The 9643-nt window shown below is 47.7% G+C and overlaps 1 long non-coding RNA gene across 1 annotated transcript; it reads left to right on the top strand.

Annotated features, from left to right (window-relative positions):
* The first annotated feature begins 2801 nt into the window (after nucleotides 1-2801).
* LOC129862920 (uncharacterized) lies at nucleotides 2802-9237 on the top strand. Its single transcript, XR_008760850.1, has 9 exons — nucleotides 2802-3337; nucleotides 3432-3879; nucleotides 4200-4524; nucleotides 4699-5412; nucleotides 5552-5763; nucleotides 5860-5928; nucleotides 7121-7774; nucleotides 7876-8123; nucleotides 9152-9237. It is a non-coding gene; the product is annotated as an uncharacterized LOC129862920 (long non-coding RNA).
* Nucleotides 9238-9643: the final 406 nt, after the last annotated feature.

Here is a 9643-nt window from a genome sequence, read left to right as displayed (position 1 = left end):
TAGCCCACGCCAAATAAATGAAAGGTACCCTACAAAACAACCGTGACCTTCTCTTGTGAAGCCCAGACGTAAGAGAGAGAACAATGGCTAAACCTGGTCTTAACCTCCAATGCTCCATCCCCCTGCCCAACCCCCCTCTACGCCACTCCGCCAACCACCAGGATGCCCGGCATCAGAGCATTCCCGTGATTGGCAGATAGCAGGTTGATTGGCATGTCGGACCCCGCGAACACTGGGTACTGTTAAGTACAACACAACCAACTAATAAACATGCTGACCAGACCGGACACGTCGCGTGCGCGAGCCTCGCAAAATAAATTTAGAAATCCATGTTATTCAATTATTGCACCTGTAACAGATGTAACTTTACGTCATCCCCTCGCCCCGACACGGGCGCGAACCAGGGACCTTCTGCACACATCAACAACGGTCGCCCACGAAGCGTCGTTACCCATCGCTCCACAAAAGCCGCGGCCCTTGCAGAGCAAGGGGCAACCCTACTTAATGTCTCAGAGCAAGTGACGTAACTGATTGAAATGCTACTAGCGCGTACCCGCTAACTAGCTAGCCATTTCACATCCGTTACACTCACCCCCCTTTCAACCTCCTCCTTTTCCGCAGCAACCAGTGATCCGGGTCAACAGCATCAATGTAACAGATGTAACTTTACGTCATCCCCTCGCCCCGACACGGGCGCGAACCAGGGACCTTCTGCACACATCAACAACGGTCGCCCACGAAGCGTCGTTACCCATCGCTCCACAAAAGCCGCGGCCCTTGCAGAGCAAGGGGCAACCCTACTTAATGTCTCAGAGCAAGTGACGTAACTGATTGAAATGCTACTAGCGCGTACCCGCTAACTAGCTAGCCATTTCACATCCGTTACACACCCACACTGCTCGCACACGCCAACAAGCGTCTGCGAAGCCAAGGGCTAAAATAGAACTCATTCCTATTTCTGACGCAGATCGCGCTGCAAGTCCTGCCTCTCCCATCTCCTCATTGGTTTATAGAAGCAGGTACCCACGTGCCATCTCCTCATTGGTTATACCCATGTGGGTGATTGAAAGAGGAACTGTTTTGCAGGTAGTCGTGGTAATACAAGGAAAGTTTAGATGTGATCACCATATAAGTTAAACTATGAAAAATCCTGGAAGGAGGAGAGATGACTAGAAACGATTCGGTTGGCCGTTTTATGTGTGGATTAATTGTCGGAGTAGAGGTCCTTGTGCATTTCAGGTAAAATAACAACTCAATGTTTATTTCCCAGGACAAATTAGCTAGCAACAGCATGCTAGCTAAATAGGACAAATTAACGTTAGCTAGCAAGTACAAGCTAACTAGCTCAATTGCCATACATGTTTAATGCTTTTCGACCTGTCCCCAAATTAATGTCATTGGTTCAGAGTTTGTTTTTATATTTTAACCTGCGTGACGTGATCGCGTTTGGTGTGGGGGACAAAATAAATGTAAGCACGATAGCGCACGCGCGCAGCCGGTTTTGGTTCCGTAACACACAGCTGTCTGTGCGGGTCGCTACAATACTAATACTTCTGTTGTTAAAGCTACTAATAATGAAACACCACAAAGTTAAACTTCAGACTTCTTCAGGATAAAGTTTTGACAGGCTACTGAGTACTTGTGAGAAAGATAATCGTAAAGGTAACGTTAGCTGTATTTCATCGCGGATTTCGTTACACAGTTGTCTATTTAGGTGAATTAAGGTGAGTTTCAGTCGTCGATTTTCTTGAAAACGATTCCTGTCGCTAGCTAATAATGTATAATAAAGGGCGGTAATAATTGATAGTTAGCTGGCTAACTAGTTAACGTTATTATACATTTTGATTTTCAGCCAATGTAGTTCACTTACAGTGTTAACTTACAGTGTACTATATATACAACGCACACTTGCCAGCTAGCTAACGTTATATGTAGAATCAAATTGACATTTAACGCTGTATGGGCTCTACTGTAAGCAGCGTAGCTATGTGGTCCACTGTGTTGCTGTCAACAAGTAACATGTGTGTGAATAACCTCTCTTAATGAAAGGAAGAATGGATAACGATCACACCCTTGCTTTCCGCTGGGAGCCCTCTGGTGCCCATCTGAAGAGGCTGCCAGGGTTGCCAGGACCATCCAGGAGGAACAGTGTATAGGTGTAGTCCGGGTGCTGAAGCCACGACAAGTGAAGGAGAAGAAAAGGCTTGTGTGGTAGCCAGAGGGGGAGACCCGGATGATAGCCGACTGGTGGACAGTGAGAGTGCCATCCAGTTCGGCAAATACCGTGGTCAAACCTTCAAGTGGCTGCTAAGCCACGATGTCGGCTATGCTTTCATGGTCTTGGCTTCTCACCAACAAGAGAGGGAGATGGGGGGCACAGACATGTCTCCTGAAATGGTCAACAAGGACCGGTTTCACTGGTACTCTTTTCCTTAAATAGTTGTAATTTCTTAAAATATGACATAAACATGAAATCAGTCAATCGCAATACAATTTATCAAATGTTCCCAACCATCCGGACAGGTATACCAACCTGTTTCCTGAGGTCCAGAGGGCAGTGGAGGAACGCAGGGTACGGGATTGGACCTTGCCCCCCCCCGACCTGACCAGGAGGACTCGCTAAGGGACTCGTTGGCTTTGGGAACCACAAGTCCCTTACCTACAAAGAGCTTTATGAGGCCAAAGACAAGGAGAGGAAGAGGTATAGTGACCTTACATTCTAACTACCATTGTTAAGATCTCTTTAAGCCACTTTTTGGCCTGTTTTGGACTTGTTTTTTCCTTTATCTCAATACAGCTACATGGCCTGGTTCAGGAAATACCAAGTAAAGCAGGGCACCTCAATGTGCCACTTCAAGGTCTATGTCCAGCGCAGTGACACAGCCATAGAAAAAGCCTTCCTCGTCTTTTTGTGGAATGATATGTTTACTGTAGCTTGTCTTGTCTTGCAACCATTCCAACCTGTATTTCAGTCTGCATCACTTTGCTTGGCCTATACCTTGCATGTAGATGTCTACCCACTATATATCTGTCGTTTGTAGCTTTTAAATGTAGATTGTGTTTAACCTAGATTCCTAATCTCTACCAACACTGATCATAACTAAACCAAAATGCATTGGCTGTTAACATGTTTTGAAGCTGAAGCTCTATTCTGGTTTAAATTATTTCACTTATTTCTCTGAAATATTTTGTGAGACTAACTCCTGTGCTCCTGTAGCAGTTCCTACTGCTCCCACTCCCACCGCCCCCCCCTGCTGTGCTAGCTCTTACTTCCCCTCAGCCACAGTCAACCTCCCAGCCAACAGCTGGACCAGTTCAGCCTGCTGCTGACGCTCAGGTAAATGTCTCATCTCACCTATGACTTGGCTATTTCATTTCACTTTTGGTTGTGTGGGGATGGAAAAGCAATGTATTGATTCTCTGCTCTGTAGCAGGTCTGAGGAATGGAAGCAGATCCTCCCAAAGGAGCAGCAAGAGTTGGTCAGTCGGGCCAATTTCACAAAGGACAAGCAGCTCAAATGTGTCCTGAAAAGCCAGCTCGAGCTGTGGTACTCCCCTCCTCTGCCTCCTAACATCATCCATCAGCCTCCAGCTTCTCCCACCGCCTACTTCCTCCAGCCGTTCTGCCTCTGGATGCCCTACCGCCTTTGGGCCTTTAAGTTTGTTTGCACCCAGCTACAGTGCAAGCTTTAAAAGCTCAGGCTGTGGGGTGTACAAGAAGGTCTGGAGGGAGCTTGACGTGGATGACTGGTATTATATGGGGACAGAATACCTGGAGTGCCGCATCTGTAAGAGGAAGCTAGCAGGATGGTCGCTGGATGTCTTGAACCAGCTGGACGCAAGTCATCGCTCTAAGTTCCCAGCCATCTTGACTTACAGGTTAGTAATTCACACCCCTGAAAATCAAAGCTCTTGTTCACTTTGAGGAAAAACAAAAAAAAAGTATAGTGTAAGAAAGTAGGTTCTTGTCAACACTGAGGTTTTGATGTTTCAAAGCCCAATTGAAATGTTATTTAGCTCTTTGATCTGAATGTCTGACCGATGATCTCTTATCAGGAACTGTCCAAACAAAGCAAAGTGTTTCAAAGTAACCCTTTCCCTGTGCCCCTCCTTCCCTTATCAAAGTGTTTCTAGAACCCCCCTCCACACACTCCTCACCCTCTTCTCCTCTTTTTGACCCAATCGTCTCTGTTTATTAGGCTGTCCTGTGACCTGAAGGTGGTCAGGCTGATGAGAGAGAGGACACTGGGGAACAGTGTGACCCGGCTGTACAACCAGCTGAGGGAGCAGCACAGCCTGACCTGGATGAGTCGGACCCTGGACTACCTGTCCGTCTGTGACCACTTTGTAGTCCCAGGTGCAGCACCGCTGAGGGTAACACCTCCTCCTCCCTTTTTGGATGTGCCCTCAGCCCAGTGGCTGCTGACTGTCCACGGCTATGACGTTTTGTTCCAGCTAGAGGACTTCAAGGCCAGAGTCACCTCCACCTTTGGTTCCATCCTGAAGATGGATTCAACCAAGAAGGTGATTTAAGATGTTTTGACCAGAAATAATACTAGTTAGAGAATCAAATTAATAATAAATTATTATGACTTATTTTATAATGTCTTAATAAATGTATTGTAGTCGTGAAACTTAGTGTCCACTCACTGACATGACTGTGTGTTTGTCTGTCTGTGTTTGTTTGACGGCCCTCAGGTGACCAAGAAACTAGCTGGGGCAGCACAAGGGACAGCAGCGTGGGCCACAAACATGGGCAATGAGTAAGGCCAGGTACTCATTACGGTCCTCACTGACAGCGAAGGAGAGGATCAGCTCAACATGGCAGCTGGCCTTCAGCAGCACTACATTAGAACTGGAGTGGCACCTCCTAAGCTTCTCTATGTCGACCGGGACTGCTGCACCCTGATGGGAAAGGGGAAGACGGCAGCCATGTTCAGCCAGTGGGATGAGCTCATCGTCCGGCTGGATGTGTGGCACCTCATCTGTTGTTTTGCTCGGGGAGTGACCACAGAGAGCCATCCTCTGTATGCTCTCTTTTTGCGGCGGCTCTCCTCCTGCAAGTTGGTGTGGTGTGCAGATGATGTGGAGCGCCTGCGGGAGACCAAGCGAGGGGAACTCGAGGAGAGCCACAACACGGGGCTCAGCGATGCACTGGTGATGAAAAGAATCAGCTCGAAGGAGATGGCTCGGCACTGTCGTCACCGCACGAGAGGGGCGGAGGAGACCGAGCGTCTCATCGGGGAGCAGACACCATTGGCATCCGGCTCCTGGACCGTGACAGAATGCAGGCCATCTGGCAGACCCAGAGACAACACCTGGTCTGCATTCAGGACCCCCCTGGTGTCAGCATCTACACCAACAAGGATGTGACCAAGGGAGGGGTCATCCTGCCTGTGTTGTGCTGCTCATGTGGGTCCACCTCCCTGGAATCTTTCCACCTCCACCGCTCCACCGCTCAGTAAAGCTGGGTCATGTTGTTCCGTCATGTTGTGTGTTAACAACTGTGTGCATGTGAGGAGTTCTTATTTCTTGTTGTTGTCATTTATAGGATCAAGTACGTGTGCCGAGCACTTTCAGACCTACCTCCTTGAAGGGTTGGTTGGGTGGAATGAGGACTGTGCCGAAGCTGCAGGGGAGGGAGGCAGAAGCAGACCCTGCACCGCTATGATGGTGTAGCTCAGTACACCATCAATGAGCTGAGGCAGAAGCTCATGGGCTGCAGTCTTGTGAAGGATCACACAAGGCCTGCAAAGTACACTGGTATGTATTTATAAATTGTACAATTATACACACACACTAAAACATGTGCGGTTCTGTTTATGTACTACTCTCTTTTTTGTTGTCTCTCTGTTTAAGGGGAACTCATTGGGGTCGAGTATCTCTTCTCCCAGACCCATGGTGACCAGAGGTTGGAGTCCAACCTCGGTAAGGACCCGGATGTCCCAGACGGGACACCTGATTCTCTGATCCACCTCTACGCAGACGACATCATTCTGTATACTTCTGGCCCTTCTTTGGACACTGTACTAACTAACCTCCAGACGAGCTTCAATGCCATACAACTCTCCTTACATGGCCTCCAACTGCTCTAAAATGCTTGTAAAACTAAATGCATGTTCTTCAACCGATCGCTGCCCGTACCTGCCCGCCCATCCAGCATCACTACTCTGGACGGTTCTGACTTAGAATATGTGGACAACTACAAATACCTAGGTATCTGGTTAGACTGCAAACTCCTCTTCCAGACTCACATTAAGCATCTCTAATCCAAATTTAAATCTAGAATCGGCTTCTTTTTTCTCAACAAAGCATCCTTCACTCATGCTGCCAAACAAACCCTCGTAAAACTGACTATCCTACCGATCCTCGACTTCGGCGATGTCATCTACAAAATAGCCTCTGCATCCAATTTGTTGAGTAGTCTATCACAGTGCCATCTGTTTTGTCACCAAAGCCCCATATACTACCCACCACTGCGACCTGTACACTCTCGTTGGCTGGCCCTCGCTTCATACTCGTCGCCAAGCCCACTGGCTCCAGGTCAACTATAAGTCTTTGCTAGGTAAAGCCCCGCCTTATCTCAGCTCACTGGTCACAATAGCAGCACCCACCCGTAGCACGCGCTCCAGCAGGCATATCTCAACTGGTCACCCCCAAAGCCAATTTGGCCGCCTTTCCTTCCAGTTCTCTGCTGCCAATGACTGGAACGAACTGCAAAAATCACCGAAGCTGGAGACTCATATTTCCCTCACTAGCTTTAAGCACCAGCTGTCAGAGCAGCTCACAGATCACTGCACCTGTACATAGCCCATCTGTAAATAGCCCATCCAACTACCTCATCCCCATACTGTATTTATTTATTTACTTTGCTCCTTTGCACCCCAGTATCTGTACTTGCACATCCATCTTCTGCACATCTATCACGCCAGTGTTTACTTGGTATGTTGTAATAATTTCGCCACCATGGCCTATTTTATTGCCTTACCTCCCTTATCTTACCTCATTTGCACACACTGTATATAGACTTTCTCTATTGTATTATTGACTGTATGTTTGTTTATCCCATGTGTAACTGTGTTGTTGTATGTGTCGAACTGCTTTGCTTTATCTTGGCCAGGTCGCAGTTGTAAATGAGAACGTGTTCTCAACTAGCCTCCCTGGTTAAATAAAGGTGAAATAAATAAAACATTTGAGGGAGGAGGACGACCTGGGAGCGCTTGAGGAGGAGGATGATCTCCTTGCACGCGCTCAATGACAGTCTCCCACCAGTCCCTCCACTCAGGAAGGCCACTCCACCGCCCACTGAGCCCACTCAACCCATCCCAGGTACCTGTCATCACACCCCCTGATGACACTACGGAAGAGGTGGACACTGCACCCGCTGCCAGTCAGGACACAGAGGATGACTTAAGTGCCTATCCACATCCTAAACAGCTCACATTGCTTAAGTTTCCTTTCATTCATTAACTATTAATCTGACTAGTAATCCAACCCTTCCCCATGACTCTTCTATTTCCAGGAGTACATAGGACCCGAAGGGGTTTAGTGGATACCAGCACGTGGTCCTCCTGGCCAACAGTCTGCTGAGGCTGCTGGAGGGGCCGTGGATCTCTAATAGGCAAATAGAGGAGATCATGGCTCTCTGGGGAAATCTTCCAGAGAGAGACAAGGCGGCAGTCTCCTACCCCGAGAGGTTCCGGGACTGAGTCCTGCAGGGGCGCTTCAACAATTCAAAGAGCTCAACCGTGACGGGGGAAGAGAGTATGAAGCGGTACGTACTGCACATTGTTCTAAACTCACCACACACATAAAACCATGAGTGTATTTCTCATTAACGTGATGTTTCCTTTGGTTAACTTAATCTACCTTCAGCTACCGCTTGGGCAAGGCTCTGGACTTGCTCAGTGGCCCAACACCAGCAGGATAGTAGAGGCCATTTTTGTTAGGCTGTGCCACAAACATCCTGCTGGCAAGATGGTGCTTGGAAACCGGGTCAACAGGTGGGTTGCCATCCTGGGGGACTACAGGAGAATCAGGATCATGGTGCTGGGCAGCCCAAACTTGAATACCGACACAAGGCTGCAACTGTTTGAGGTCAACAAGTTGACCTTGACACAGTGGTAAGTTTTTTTATATTTTGGTATGTTGTATGTGTAGTTCACTGGTTGACAGTGTTGGAGTTAGTGACCCTGCTCCAGACCTGGGACAGCATGACTGCAGAGAGGGAGGAGTCAGGCCCCTTCCACACTGCAGTCAGGAGCACATCACCGCTGCCAGCCCCATCAACCAGCAGCACCTACCAGCTTCCAGAGGACAGAACGGGGCAGGCTACACAGTGTGGCAGAGCAGCCACTAGTCAGCCACTGCCACCTCTACCGCCACCCAGTCTGCCTATCACCTCCCTCCCTATAACTCCAGTCTCCCAAGACCTGCCCTCGACCTCCACTCCTCTTCTTCCTCCTGCTGGTGGACCCAAGGTCTCCAGGACCACCAAATGGAGGAAGAGACTGGATTCTGGGACTAAAGTCAGAGCGCATAAGCCATACGAAGGACATAACTGCTCTAAATGTGGCAAGCCTAAAACTTCTGAATTTGGACACAGTATGTATGGTACTGTGCGATTCTGTGCCACTACCTCTGGCAGCCAAACTGTGGAGGAGTGGCTGGCACTCATGAGGTCCCAGCATGGTGCTAGCCAGGGCCAGTAAACTCTGACTGGTGTGTACATTTTAAAGTAGTTTTTGTACATATGTTATTTCTTGTTTATTTTTTTACGACATTCATTGTTAATCTCTTGTACATTTAGCTCATTTTAAATCACCTTAACTTGTACAGTAGGTGTAGGGGACATCATGCTGGGTTGGTGCACACATGACATTCCCTGTGAAATAAATAATCATTGAATGCAAGCATTTTTTCTCCCTTGAAATTTTTATTTATTGATTAGTTTATTGATTAGTTAATCTTACAAAAAGAAACAATTCAAACAATAAATAATCAATACAACTTGTTAATGAAAAGAAAAACGATAAATTACCCAAAAAATGAATGTGTTTGTTAAAATAAACTTTCGTTAAAGTAACAAATGTTTAAATATAGGAATATATTGTGTTCATTAAGACACTAATGCCTGTTTGTCCTTCTGTAGACAAGAAACAGATACCAGCTTGTCCCCCCCTCCCCCACACCTGAAATTCAGCAGTCCATGTTGGCCCCCAGTTCTGAACAGCCCCCCCCCCCCAAAGGTGAGTTCTCTTAAATTCACATTTGTGTGTTTGACTATAGCAATTTCCCTTTGTGTAATGTGTTATAATAAGCCACTACCTGTGTGTTCCTCTGTAGACAAGAAGCTGAAGCCAGCTCCATCCAGGAGCAACACGGGGGTCAGGAGGACAGCTAAGCGGCGCCTACCAACAAGCAAACCCCCTAATGCTAGAGTTGCTGCCACTTCCACCCTCATAAAGGCCTCCCCCTGACCAGGTCCACAGATTTGAGGAAGAGAGATGCGAAGGCTGGTAATGGACCTGTGAGAAAGAGGAGGTTATCTGTTGCTTTCCCCTGTAAGATATGTGTCAAGCCTAAAAGAAAAGAATTTGGCCACAGCCAGTACAGGGGAGAGCACTTCTGTAAGGCAGCAGGG

This window comes from Salvelinus fontinalis, chromosome 1 (genome assembly GCF_029448725.1).
Source record: "Salvelinus fontinalis isolate EN_2023a chromosome 1, ASM2944872v1, whole genome shotgun sequence".
Lineage (NCBI taxonomy): Eukaryota > Metazoa > Chordata > Actinopteri > Salmoniformes > Salmonidae > Salvelinus > Salvelinus fontinalis.
The sequence above is the reverse complement of the archived record's forward strand: the minus strand, read 5'-3'. Positions and strand labels throughout refer to the sequence as shown.